Source organism: Ischnura elegans, chromosome 4 (genome assembly GCF_921293095.1).
Source record: "Ischnura elegans chromosome 4, ioIscEleg1.1, whole genome shotgun sequence".
Classification (NCBI taxonomy): Eukaryota; Metazoa; Arthropoda; class Insecta; order Odonata; family Coenagrionidae; genus Ischnura; species Ischnura elegans.
In genome coordinates, this window is record NC_060249.1 from 36,961,867 (window position 1) to 36,977,567 (window position 15,701).

General features: G+C 38.2%; 1 protein-coding gene across 11 annotated transcripts in view; it reads left to right on the forward strand.

The window, feature by feature from the left end:
- Window positions 1–15,701, forward strand: part of LOC124157279 (protein borderless) — a 93,767-nt gene that overhangs the window by 4,053 nt on the left and 74,013 nt on the right. The gene's annotated exons all lie outside the window — the stretch shown is intronic.

Sequence of the window (15,701 nt, forward strand, 5' to 3'; positions counted from 1 at the left end):
TCGTTGTGTAACCTGTAATTTCGTCATTATCCTTATTTTCTAACGGGCAGTAAATTAAGTGTCGTCTCGGATTCTAGCCCGTCAATGTGAGTCGAAGCATAAGTCCAGCTTTGAGTCAGCCCTATTTTTGCATTTCGTTTGCCCCATACTTTTGTGAATGTTTTAGCCTCGGTAAGCAAAATGTCATTTGTACTGTGCGCAATAACGGATTTTTTTTAGGCCGGCTCATGAAACGAATCGCGAAAAATAACATTTAAATTGACAAAGTTTGAAAGAACTGATGCGTTTATAAAAAAATTAGGCTTACTTGACTTCTGTAACTCCTCTGATCTAACACCTTACTGCCGATCACACTATCATAAAAGAGTTTTGTAGAGTTGTTCCTTTGCTGTCTAGATGCCTTGTCCATATCCTTTTTTTATGTTTTTCATTATTTCTTATCCCTTATTGTTTTATCACATGATAAAAGATTGATTTCACCAATATGTAGAAGAAAATTGTGGAATAAAATGGCTAAGTACCTTGCGCTATCAAGGTATTTCACACTTACTCAAATCCAACTTATAATTAGTCCTCGAACTTGTTTTCTTAAGAGGGCGAATCACTTCCTCTCGACGAATCTTAGAAATTAAAAATAAATATGTATGCGAGAAAATAACGAGCCAAAGTGTTCGTAGTGGCGATACAGGTGAATACTGATAAAGATAACTTAATTAAGTAATCTAAATTAATTAAGTCAATATTAATATAACTACCATGAATTTGTATAAAATTTTGAACCAATCGCCTCATGTTGGGAAAATTAGTTTGAGACTAGACTTCGAAAATAGATCGGTTATGTGGGAGTGTCCTCTATTTTGAATGCATCTTCAGTGGTTTACGAGTTCACTCCGTGGAACGTCATATTTATTGCTAAATTAATATATTGACCCTTAGCATATTTCTCAAGCCTTTATTTGATAAACCTCGACCAATATGAAATGAAAACTCAATTGGCCGTATACGTAATATCCTCCACTTATCGTCCACCTTATAAAAATGAAACACTGTGTTGGCGTACGGTTTTGTTATTTAATTTTTGCAAGATGGGAGAGATGTGGGAGATTTTATAGGCCAATTAGGTTTTCATTCCATACAATTATTGCATCTTTGAGGCCATATTGCTCAATTCCCCCGTTTTCCATTTAAACCTCGATCAGTTTCTATGAAATAGAGGAAATACTAATTTAACATTTATCCTCTTGAGAATGATTGTGAGTGATGAAACCGGTCACGGATTGCCAAAGAAAGGGTGTGTGGAATTTTCAAAAAATGTTTAATATTTATTTCACCACAAATATTCCTCTACTGGATTCTTGTTTCCTTATCGGAATTTAATCCGCGTAGCGTGTTTTGTATGCGTGCCGACCTACTCTCATCCGGAGTAAACAAAACAACAGCGTGAAGCGTGGGAGATGGTGGAACTCTAAGCTTTTGATGACAGCCGATTGGGTCACGGAGGAAATCATATCAGGGCGACCGACGAGGCGACCCACTGTTCCAATCAGCCCGCGGCGGTGGCCTGCATTGCGGGAGTGGAAATCGGAGCACTTTCCAAAGGGGTCTAGATTAAATCGATTTGCTCCTAACAGATCTAGCCTTGGATTTTGCCATAGATTTTGAATCCGCGGTGCACATGCATTTCGGATCTCTGTGATTGGCAGCGGGTACCGGTGTACATTTTATCGATATTTTCATCTACGTCTACAAAATCGAGACAAATACTCACAACGTTCTACGATAATAATATTTTAAATATTTATTATTTTTTACTATTTAAGTGTATAGCAAATTTCTAAGATTTCAATTAGTAATTATTTCGATATGGAAAAATTCCACTCCATCACGCTTTAATCTTTGGATTTTATAGGTCTATAAATACAATTTGAACCACCTGTACAGGTGTTTGATAAATTTGATAAATGATATAAAATAATATGACTGAAACGCCTACATTCCTGCAGTTGGCGTGAGATGCCTTGGCGACAATACAAATAGGCTTAAAAAGAATGTGGAAGTTTACTAACTGTCAGTGATTAATATTAGTAAAACCATGCTAGGTTCGAGTAGTGCAAAGGGTACTGGGGAAAAGACGGTGATACTAATTTCTCATGAATAGCGAATCAACATCTAAATGATCAAGTGCCTTCATGATCTCCAGGAAAGCCTTATCGATTGTATTCTCCATTCCTGTTTACTTCATTTAACCTCTTTCCTTTTTTCTGTCAAGATAATGCCGTCACGGGGGTAATCATAGTGCATGGCTATAGAGGGAAGGAATTCTAGTTTAGAACCATTAGTTTTACCCTAATTCAAACGAATATTTTCTTACGCAATCAATTGTTTCCTTATGTTTACTAATTAACATTCGAGTTCTCTGTTGAGTCGACACCATAGATGTCAAATTGCGGTTTTCCGAGGAGATAAATTTGAAGTAAAAACCGGTATTGAAATATAAATTAACAAAAACGAAATAAAAAAATAAGTAAATTTAAAAAACGAAAATGCGATGGAAAAACTCTTATTGATTAAGGGAACTCGTTACTAATAAAATCGTAATTGCTCTTATTCATGGTATTTCCTACCAACTGTGTAATAACCAATTTGTTATATACACTGTATTCACTTGTTTATTCCCAGCACCCATCAGTTGTTAATTTATTTGAAGAATTTAGCCCAAATCCAAGATAAATGGACCCGCGCCCCATAATACCCCTATGCGCTCGCGACCCCTGTCTCCTTATTCCTGCCCTTGTTTCCTCTTTTCTCGCTGGTCCATTTCATCGCTCTAATTGGTTCCAAAGTGCTTATCCGTGTGTGCAGTGAAGACGAGGGAGGCAGTGGCTGAGGAAGGCCTCGGAATTAGAGGGAACGAGGAAGGGACGCATCTGGAAGAACAGATCCCCATTATCAGCGTCCCGCCCCACGCTTCATCGGCATGACGTAACATCGATTCATTCAGCTTTTACTGAATCACGTAATCTACGCTAGTGCTTTATTTCGCCACCGAAACGGAGGCCTTCTCCTCGTGAGAACCAGATGAGCAAATGGTTGGAAAGAAAGATATATGCAACAATCCAATTGTCTCCGTTTTTCCTTCGTCACAAATTAAATGATAGGTACCCGCGGAGTTGTCTTTTTCGTTTGAAACGAAGAAGAAACGTTTCTCATTGTTGTATGGATGTAGTCCAGATTACCTAGTGTTACCTTTTCCATTTTTTCACCTATAATCAGGGTTTAATATGCAGTCGCATTCTTCTCTAAAGAAGTGGGCGACCGTTTTTATTGTAGTCTACATCTATTGTAGTCTACGTTATTGGTTCTGTAGCAGCGATTGTTTTGTTAGGAAGTTATTTTGTATCGACATGGTGTTTGTTAATTTAGGAAAGAGCGCTATGGGGGTATGGTTGTAGCATTTTTCCTGGGTGCGGTTGTGACACAAACAAAAGCTGTTTTTTTGTTTTAGATGCCCAGAATATGCGAAAAAAGACTATAAGAGGGAAATTTGATGTATTGCAAAATGAATACGGTTGCAAAGAAGTGAAAGGCAGGATATCTTTGCGGAGAGCTGCGATAATGCACGGAGTTAATCCGGAGCAAAGATATGTTCGTAAACACGATATCCCTGGCGTGGGCGCAAATGGAAACTTTGTCAGCACAGGATATGTCGCTCTCATCAAAGTATTTTCGCCTTCAGGCAGAACAACACCAACAGCTATCAAAATACTTAAAACGTACCGTAGCACAACGGATATTTATTTTGTAGTATCTCCTTTTGGGCTGTATACTTTGATAGATTTCATTTAAAGCATAACTAGAAATGTTTGCTCAACTTCTCAACTAATTGTTAATAAAGACTGATTTATTAACGATAGAGCGTATGTGAAGACTAACATAGTAATTTTAGATTCTCTACTGCCTTATTAGTTGCAAATTATTGAGGGGTTCCCAGATTTTATTTCTTTTGTTATTAAGTTGCAATGCTTTCAGCAAGAAGAATATGCTGTATTATGTTAAATATTTCTTGCGATTAAAATTATTTCAGACCATTTTACAACCGCCCTTTGGGAGGGTCGGTTGTGACACTTATCATTTTTTTTTATAAATTGCTCTCATTGTGTTCAAGGATACAAATTTAATATTTAAATGTATAATAATGTATGAATTAAATTGAGAAACACTCTGTGTTCAGCTCAGTAGCCTCCTTAGAAAAGTAAGGGTGATCAAATGAAAATTGTTACAACTGTACCCAGTCTCCCCTAAATAGGGACGAGGGTACTCTTTAAAGTGGATAAAATCTATAGCAACTTAATTTTGTTGTGGTGCAGAATAATCGCGATAAATGTGCGAGTCGCGAATTGGTTCCCTGACACGTGGCTGTTGAAACAACTTCGGCGAACTTTCTTTTTGTTGCATTTCTTATAACGTTCGTATAGAGCAGGGGTTCCCAAACTTTTTTGTACCACGCCCCCCCCCCCCCCCCGCTACACATATCATCTTTCCATTTTGCAATACCCTATTTCCACGGTGCCGTACATACCAACTAAACTCCTACTTGTACAAGTACTTGTACTCGTACAAGTATGTGCCTACTTGATACGGTGAGTTGGTAGATTTTTTTGTTCACTGGTGAATGCAGTAACGCAGAATGGAAAGATTCCATAGTTGTACGTATGATGAAAATTAAAACAAGTATTACATGAAAAACGAATATAATTACTGATACAAAATTTAACATTGTAACACAGATACATTTTCAATTTAAGGAAGTTGAAACAATAGGCCTACCTACTTACAAAAACAAAGCATAAAATGTAATTTAGTGAGATGGGTGCGCTTGCATGTTCTGGATAAGTTGACAGATCCTGGGTTGAGTTTCAGACAAAGCACAGCGTAGGTCACTTTCGACATCAAGTTTGTTGCGATACTTGGTTTTGATCGCCACAAGAGTTGAAAACGCTTTTTCGCACATGTATGTTGTTGAAAAAGGCAAGTACATCCGAACAGCTTTCTCTGAAACTATTTCAAAGATCTGAGGAAATTATTTTTGTAATTTTTTTATTTATTTCATTTGGGTGTCACGCCCCCCCCCCCTGGACTTTCTCCACGCCCCCCCAGTTTGGGAACCCCTGGTATAGAGGGAATCGTCTCGTCGTCGAAGACACCAATTATTCCGCGTCCGAAGTCCGCGGTAGCCAAACACGCAGCGATGGGCCACATAATCGACCTTAAAGAAGCAAAAATTGTTGCCAAAGTAAAAGGTTTTAAACAGAGACTCGTCAGAGAGGCCATAATCGGTCGGGAAACGTTGGGGCCACCCAAAAATTGACGCGGCGATATAGCCCAAAAGTTTTTATTCAACATAACCAATTATTTAATTGCAAATGTACTAAATAAGATATTTTTAATGCTCATTATCATTACTTCAGAAAATTGAAATTTTTTGTTTCTGTTTTATGAGGCCATTTAGAATCAGTTGCTCGATGTCCTTGGATTATCCGTAAGCTACGCTCGGGCAGTCTGTGGATCCACGGAGCGTTTAATTCCTGTAAGACAATGGAGTTAGTGCTCCAAGGATGCGAGAAAGAAATCCTTTGTCTGGAGAAGTGTTTTACGCTTCACGGAATCTCCCTAGTCTTATCTTTTTAGATGTTTCGCGTTTTAGTCTTCTTCACAATGGCGAATAATAATGTTCGGTAAATTGTATCAGCTCTGATTGTGCTCATTATATGGTTCATTCACTAACGGATTAATTTAGTGAAAATGTGCTAAAGAAATAGATCCTTCCATGCATCCCATATTTTTTTCGAATTTTTAGGACTAAAGAGAATCAAAAATTAAGTTTTAGTTAAAATTTAATAAAAAAAAAACAATGTTAAGCAATGACAAAAATTGTGAAAGAAAGGAATTAACTTTAACAGGGAATACGATAATTGATTTTTCGCAATTTAAATGGTCTATTTTTTATTGACTGAGAAATATTTCTTCCACAACGACTGATAGAATATAATGATGACTGAAAATATTTTAAAATGGTTTGTTATGAACTTATTTATGCTGCAAAGGTATTGCTCCTGTATGCGCTTTTTTCCTTTAAAAATGCTCTGTTAGAAATTGAGGAACTCCAGCAATTTCATTAATTTTTATGATATATTCACCTAAAACGCAAAAAGTTTAAAAAAATAAGCATATAACCCTGGTAGAAATTCAAAATAACTTGCGCGACATTATAAGTGAAAGAAAAATAGGAATACTACGATCAACTATTCACTAAAACGCCAGAACTCGCTGAAAATGTATCAGCCATTGCTATTAATTAACCAAATTCTACTTTGGGGCACATGCATTGAGCTAATTGAATCCCAGATCTTCTGATTTCTTAAGAAGTTAAGATTTTATCCCACCCACCGTCTCCGCTGATTCAGGTGAAATATTTTACACGAAAAATTCAAAATTGGTCCCACGAATATCACAAAAGAGGATTCAGTCCTCCTCCAGATATGCTGTCAAATTTCAATTCAATTCAATAAGAATTTTATTTACATTGCTGCCAGGGTACATGGATATTTACATATTATTCTGTAGTATTAGACATATTTACAGAATGAACCCCATGTAGGACAATTTTCCTCTTCAGGGCTTGTTTTCATAGGTTTTAAAGTTTACATATGTTTGTGAGCTTGTAGCAGCAATTGTAATACACATTTTCTGGGACTCTTTTCCTCCGGAATGGCTATTGGTCCGGCAATCGCCCGAGCGGTGAGGGAAACCGGAAAACCCCCGTGTAACAGTTGATGAAGATGTTAATGTTGCAGAAGAAGTCAAGTGGTGTCTGGAAGGCGTTATCCTGGTGTCCTTTACTCAGCTGTTGTGGAGTGCTGTAATTTTACAGATCGGAATTAATACACAATATAATAAATTAGAGTTTGCACTAGATTTGTCAGTGGGCATAATAGTTTATACACAGTAGGTACATATTTATTTACATTGTAAGCCAAACTTGATGCTCGTTTGTCGTTATGGATATTTACTTATTTACATGCCCATCGTCAGTAGGTTAAATAATTATTAGGGCTTTTTAGTTTGTTTTATTTACATTTTTACATTTTATTAACAGGTTAGACGAATGAGCAATTTATCAATAGGAAGAGAATAAGTTCAAGATAGGGGCCTTATTGGCGTCAGAAAATGAAAGGAAAAATCGTAATGAATGAAAATTGAACTTTTTTTTCCACATAAATATTTATTCAATCACGACCGCGGTTTCGACGCACTGCGTCATCCTCAGGAATTTATTGAATAATATCGAGTTTGAATAAATATGTATGTGGAAAAACAAATTCAATTTTCATTCATTATGAGTAAATTCCGCTAAGTGACGCCTCAAACCATCAAATCGAAAAATCATAAGTTATTCGATAGATTCATGCAAATATTATATGTATATATCGACTAAGGTACAAAATTGCTTGTATTTGATTTGATGAAATCCGTAATGCGGGAAAAAGTCGAAGGCCATGCATAATAATATTTGTACTGAGATGATAGGAATGAGAAACTGGTGCACAAACCCACCGCGCACTTAAATGGGTTTACTAAAGTCGCCAGTCTGGTTTCTCGGGGGAGAGCGAATCAAGTTTCACGAAAAATAAGCTTTAGGGAATAAGAATTAAGAAATTAGGACAGTTAATTGAAATTAATATTCGTGATGATGTGATCCATGAGATGCATAACCTCGCAGGGCTCACTACTGTCATAGTAAATGTATTGATAATGAATGGATCGCTCTCACCTCTTCACCACGCTACGGAAACTTTTGAAAACAGATTAATATATACCTTAATTGGCTACTAAAATCAACCTTCAACGGGAGAGACTTGTTAACTATATACTATATGACTCATTTCCGAGCACTGACTCATACAATTGTTTGGCGTGAACGGGACGATGTACGACATGAAGTCATAGAATAAACCCCCACTAAAGTCATCTGAAAATCATGGAAATTTTTTCGAAGCACTAAATTTTCTATCTATTTCAGTGTGGTCAACTGCCCAGATGGCTCTAATTATTGTAGGCATTTGAAGGTCAAAAAATCGATGGTAATGAGGAATTTGAACATCTCAGAGAAGCTTGTTAATGGCACCAAAGTCATTGTGTCTGCCATTACCTAGTCCGCAACCTTGTTTCAATCAAAAAGCCTGTGAATCAAGAACTGTTTGATATTGAGAGGGTTCATTTTAACGAGGTTAGATAACACTGTAAAAAAAACGATCCTTAAGGAAAAAATAGCAGACAAAAATTGTGACAACAGGCAGAGCGAGTAATAGGGTTAATATCACAATGAGTATCCTAGGGTTAGCGAGTATACACCATATTAGTATCCGAGGGTCACCGTAGGCGGATTTAGTGGGGCATTGGTGAACGTGCCCCCCTTCCCAGACGCTTAAAAAACTGTTATCACGGAACTATTAACAAAATATAAACGAAATTCATCCCAAATATGGGTACAACACAGAACTAAGTATTTTTTAACATTTACAGGAAGAAATCACTTGAAAGCGTAGCAATACGGAGCATAAAGCTAAAAATAATCTTAGTTTTTTGAGGGAATATTCCCGTTTTAACCCCATGGCTTCATTCAGTTCACTTTGGTGGAACAGTGTATTTAATGAGGCCAGAAGCGGTCCTGTAATGAATGGCCTTTTAAAGAAGGCAGAGTAGGCGCAAGGAAATCTGGAAATTTCCCAAGAATGCAGAAACTGTTGCTTTTGTGCCAATCGAGTCCAAAATAAGAAATGACCACACTGCCTCGTTCTGCCCTCTCTTAGGATGATTTTTTAAGGACTTTATTGATCAGGAAAAATTTCAACGCGATGATTATGACATCCCAAACTAAAAGTAAATCTGCGTACAGGTCTTGAAATAATAACTTTCATATTAAAATAAAGAGAATATTTCGCACAGTAATTGTTGCATGTTGTTTTTAATCTCAAGTATGAGAAGATCGCTTGCCTACCAGACTCTTCTACCTCTTCCCCCCCCCCCCCCCAGGAAAAATCCTGGATCCGCCCCTTGTAGTCACCTTGCTAGATCCATTTGAAAGTGATTCGGGTTTCTGACGCTTTACTTGAGCCGGAAACAGAAGAGGCATCTTACCTCCGAATGGGCTGTGTCTCCATCCTTTTAAATTCAAGTTGTAGACCCAAGCGTGATTAATTCCGACCTCGGTTATCCTCCAGTATTCCCAGAGGCGCACTTGCGTCCCTCATTACGGGAATACGGTTGGGTCGCCGGAGAGGGCATTACGAGTGCGCAGTTTAAACGTTAATTGTGCCCCCGCCGATGGCCTGGTCAGTGGGTCCCCGTGGTATGGAGGTCGGGGAAGCAAGGCTCGGACGCGGGTCATGGGAGCAACCAATGCGGAGTGGTGGAAATGGTGAGTTCCCGGTGAAGTACTCCGCCTGGCAGACCGTGGCTAGGACTGAATGTATAGACCAAGGGGACTGCATAAAGAAAGCCCAATTCCATCTCGTTGAAGGCTGATTTCTGTTGCCACTTCGGTCGCATTTTAATCGGCTTTCAAAAATGTCCGCTGCACGGTGATGAGTTTATTGCGATCCACTTTTTTCCAATAATTTTCATCATAATGTTTGTAATAGCGGCGAATAGCTTTGTGCTTTACTGGATTTGATAGATCACATCATTATGAATATAAATTTCGGGAAACACGCTTAATTATACCTTCTTTCCCCCTGAAACTCGAATCGCTTTGTCTCACAGGGACGTGAGTGGCGACTTTTGTAAACCCATTCAAATGCGCGGTAGTTGACTACACATATAGAGGCCGACCTGAGGATCTTCTTTTGTAATGTTCGTGGAATGGAAGAGCGTTGGTTGCACAGTAAGCAAAGGCTGAGGCCGAGCTTAAAATCCTCATAGCAAATGGGAAATGCAAAAAAAAATAGTTTTTTTTGTAAGTTACAGCTATACTTCTCCCACGTGAATATTATTTTTTATCAAAACGATCCCTATCGTCGGAATCAGACAATCAGAACCGTCAGAAAATCGCGTGATCTCGTATTTAGCCATTTTAATCTTGGTCCCATGCGCAGAAGCCGCGTATGCCTATATAATATGAGGTTTCAGGCGAGATGGAGTGGAAACGTGACATAATGAAAAATGAAAAAGCAGGAGCAATTTCCACAATTTTTAAATTTAATGGTACTACCGGTTTCGCTTTACAGCATCATCAGGTATCATCGGGTAGCTCTTGATAGCGTATGCCTCTTGTTCACGTTTACTCTGAGAAGCATCGTTGACGATAGGAAATCTTCGTAAGCCTGCAGCTACAATCAAAAATTTTACCATCCATAATCACAGGCGTATTAAGAAGCGTCGGAAGGGGGGGTTACTTCCGAATTGTGTGAGGCGAATGGAATATCTCCCGGACGTAAAATAAGGGGTGCGGTAATTTTGAAAATATGAATTTTGAATGAAGGCGATCTTTGAAGGTGTTATGCGCCTTGAAATTACCTTGAAAATTGCATACTTTGTTTGAAATATTCAAAAAATTTTTACATCTTTATCAGTGGTGATGTAGAGTTAAAACTCCAAAAAAACCCTCTCCAGATAGGTTCACAATTTTCTATCACAATATTAAACTTAATTAATTAAATATTAAATTTAACTAATTAAATATTACAAAATCAACTACCATTATAATAACATTTAAAATCACTTGGTTTAAAGCCACAATGCATTTTGTACCGATGCCGGTCTTAAACTTAAGTGAGTGACTGAGAGGTCATTGAGATGTCTTCTAACTCGTCGAAATGCATTCTTTAAACTTGGGTTTGGGACAAAATTTTCTTCACGGATACTAAGTATGCTCTTGCATTTGGTCATCGTACCAATAATTGCTTATCTGTGCTTATTGCGTATCTGTACTTAATTTCAAATAATTTAGGTAACGGAACGCATACCCAAACATTTAATCCACACATCATTTGAAAATATTACCCACTGCTCCCCAAAAAATATCATTTCTCCAACTTGCAATAAAATTACAGTAAGGAGTCATGTTTTACGAATATATGAAAACGATAGATATTTTTCACATGACCCAATCTTCCCTTGAGTGGTGCCCGAACGCTGTTCCGGTGGGTTCCGGCCAAAATTATACCCTGCCAACCCTCTCTTCGCCGACCTTGCTGTGAGCTGGCGCCCTAAGATCAATTCTCCCCACGGTGGCACATTCTAAGACACCCCCGCTAACAGACAGTGCTTCATAAGGGTCACTACGGTGCTGCCCCCATTCATTCGCCAGCGAGGAGCCTGCTCTGTGAACGGAGAAGATCCTCTTGGTGCTCAACAGCCTTCTCGCCGTCCTACATGTGGATCTTGAGTGGTGGCGCTATATCGTATTTCCTCTGTCTCCACGCGTACGAGCTTAACGTACGATGGCTTCATATGAGCAAATGGGAATTAGCGGCATATGGGGGGAGAGGAAAGGAGAGGGGTGTAAGGGGGGAGAGGATACAAGGTTAGCCGAGTCCTATCCGCGACGCTTATCTGCTTCCCCTTTTTGCGAATGCGGTTTGGGTGAATTGGCCGGCTCATTCGACGGCGTTTTTTGGCGGGATATTCTGGCGCGAAACGGACTGGCCGTGTTGAGCGAGGCGCAAAACGACAGAGAACTTTTATCTGATCGTGTTTGCTGGACTGTGTCTATTGTCATTTTTTTTTCTACCAGGAATGTGTGGTATTCTTCGATGGAGTCATTAAAGATTAACTAGAAACGAATGGCATTTATTTGTGCACTAGCAGGCTACCCGGCGTTGCACGGGAAGGATTGTACCCAGTACGAGTGGGAAACTGGGAACTTGGATTTCATGATCGTATGAGATTTTTGTTTTCTCTTTGAAAGTGTGTAAAGGAGTGCCTACCCGTCAGGATATCCAACAGCTGAGGTTGTTAGACGTGACGTAACAAACAGTAATGAGGAAACGACGTAAAGGACGCGTCGGGAGCAAACCAAAGTAGCACTATTGGGTTCCGGAGCATGTGATGAGCCTATGTACTAACTTTGGTTGTAATCCGTGCAGCTGCATGGAAACGAATACCGAAGAAAGAAACAGACATCATATTTTATATGTTTAGATGTACATATTAGGGGCATATACACCAAGGATGAAGTTCCCCATGAAAAAGGTGTTTGACTTCGCCGGTAATCGAACCCGGATCTCCCGTAAATTATTCGGTTAACTTCGTCTGAGATTTACCTTGATGGAAGATGGCTTGGTAATAAAACTGGTTGCAAACTTGAGTAGCAGTTGGGAAATCCGGGTTCGAATCCCGGATGAGACGTAAGATTTTTTCATGGTGGATACTGCGTATAAAGTTATTTGTACTATGCAGTGCTTTTGAATAAATTTCTCATTATTATGAGCAATGACTCATCCTTGCGATAAATGTATTGATTCCTTGGTATTCCCAAATGTTTGTGCAAATGGTTTGTTAATTTTCAATGCGATATTTATATTGGCAGAAGTTAGATTTCGAAGAAATACGATACTTGGCGGCTTTCTTAGCTCTAGATTCAACCGTTTCTTTCTTTCATCTGTATTTATCTTTATGGCGTTACATTGCTGATATTATTTCAAGACCTGTATGCAGATGTACTTTTAGCTTGGGATGTCATTTTCATCGCGTTGAATTTTTCCTGATCAATAGAGTCCTTTAAAAAATCGTCCTAAGAGATGGCAAAACGAGGCAGTGTGGTCATTTCTTATTTTGGACTCAATTGGCACAAAAGCAACAGTTTCTGCATTCTTGGGAAATTTCCAGATTTCCTTGCGCCTTCTCTGCCTTCTTTAAAGGCCATTCATTACAGGACCGCTTCTGGCTTCATTAAATACACTGTTCCACCAAAGTGAACTGAATGAAGCCATGGGGTTAAAACGGGAATATTCCCTTAAAAAACTAAGAATTTTGTTTTAGCTTTATGCTTCGTATTGCTACGCTTTCAAGTAAACCTTCCTGTAAATGTTGAAAAAATTACTTAGCTCTGTGTTGTACCCATATTAGGAGATCAAGGAAATCAAAATTAAAACACTCTTATTTCATACTTCTTTATTCTATTAACTAAGGGATTTAGTACTAAAACTTTATTTATGATCATATGTTCGTATCCAGCTGATGTTGAGACCGAGGTGAACGTGATGAAAATAAATACAACTTGCATATTTCACTTATGAGTATTAATTGTAACACGTTGTTTCGACACCTAACCGTATTTTATTTACTCTCGACGTATAATCATCCGACCAATATCATTCAATCGATTTTCACCACTGAGATGTTTTGTACTCAGAATAATTATAGATAGAGAAATATACCCAGACGGCACAGAACCCTCCGTATCTAATTCGTATGTACATAGTACCCATTGACTACGGGGATACTATGCCGCTCCGTCGTTTTTCGTCAATGGATAATTTCCATTCGCGGCCTGTCGACGAAGCGCGTACGCAGCATGTGAATGTCCGCTATGAAGCACGTACGATAGGATACGAAGCGCGCAGGATCACAGCACTCAGGCTAATCTCAATCGATTGGGTCGAAAATTAGATATATCGTAACTCGCACGATCGAAAAATGTATCGAACGCAACACAATCGATAGCTACCAACCGTAGCGAGAATGTTATGAATCATTATGAATTGTAAGTTCTCAATAGGTAAATAATACTATATCATGAATTCTAATTACCATGATACAGTACTATTTACCTATTGAGAACTTACTAAACTTATTCGGCCACTTAAATAACTGCGAAAAATGAGATTCTCAAGGCTAATTCACGCATCCCCAGCATCCAGCATTCTTAAGTGGCTCGTACTTACTTGGAAACCTTGAGATGTTAATAAGAGTAAATTCTTATTAATTTTGACACTAAATAAGACATCACATAGCCCACGAGCATTAAAAAGCTTACCCTAAAGCCTGACGAAATAAAATTTTTAAATAAAAATTGCCGATGAAACAGGATTGCTGACACATCTGCTAATAGTATGATCGAATTCATCAAAATGCAAGCAAAAATTAACGTATAGTTCAGTCTCAGCTACTAAAACTTACCCATATCAGGCGCTAAAGTATTTGAAAAATTATTTGGGATGAGTAAAAGTCTCTAGGTCACTGCAGTAAATGTATCAACCTATTAAAAATATGAAAGTACTGCCAAATCACCAGCATAAACACTTGTAAAATAAAACATGGTATCTCTTAGATCACACCTCCGATTTTATACTTACTTTGCATGAAGTCACCACCACAAGAAATTTTAAAGAGGCAGGAAAGAAAAATCCCACAGAAATACAATACATATATTATGTATTTTCTATTGTCAACCACAATAATATTTCCAATTTTCTCTTCTATCCCACATCTAATTTAGCGAAACAATTACTCTTATTCTCTTTCGAATAGAAAATTATTTAAAAGAGGACTGGTCGATACATAAAAACTATCTTCAATACTTTCTCCGATGAACGCCCACTATCACAGCATCAACTTGCACAAATCAAATCCACATCCACAAATATGTCACTTCTGCCACAATGTCTGTCTTCTTGGCGACAGGTAACAGTGAAGCAATGGTACCTTCCTCCAATTTGGGCACCTTCAATTCAGCAAGAATTTTCTCCTCGTCTTCTCGTCCAAGGACACAGATTATTTTCTGATATCACAATAAGGTGCGATGTGAAGCTCACACACCTAAAATTAAAAAATAATAAAATACCATGTAACTTATTAGGTCAAATCATTTCCAATTTTTGGTATTTCTGCATGAGAAATCAAATTACTAGGCTCGTAAATATAGTAAATATTTGTATGCCTGATATTTTTATTGTTTTAAACTATAGCATAAGATAATTTGAAATGATGAAAGCCGACGTGTAATACACCATAGGGCAAGCTAAGAAGCAATATTCGATCCTATAAACTTGGCAGCTTATTCCTAGTTTCTCCTTTAACCACAGGTTTACCGAATGAATTAATACAAAAAAGACAACTAAAATGCAAGAATTTTCAAAAGAATTGCTGCTACAATATTTTGAATCACCATTTTTAGTACTGAATTGTAGGGAATTATAGTACTTCAGTACTGAATAGTTCGGGATGTTGATGTCAACATCCCGAACTATTCAGTACTGAAGGGATGTTGATGTCAACATCCCGAAGCCACTTCTAACTTAAAATTACATCCAAATAATTACAGCGAGAAAGAGTACATACCTCACAGTTTTTCGTAGGGGTGAAATGTTTTCTTCTTATCGCCCAAATGCACTTCTTCTTCAACTCAGGATCTTTTGGAAAGCTAAAAACTTGAACCATGTCCCGGAGTTTCCATTACATCCCGACAATACACACACGAAAGGCATTTTTAACAAAAATATCTCACAAACACGTTTCTGAAGCCCAGTGAATGAAATTAAAGAATAAGGGAAACTTCACCATTACCAGACACTCTATTTTTCACAAACTTCACCACAAAAATCCCTGAAATGTGGTGAGACGTGACGTAAACGATGCGATCTCCAACGGCTTGTGCCAGCTTGTGAAGGCATGTGATCTTTCTAGGAGGATATGGCACG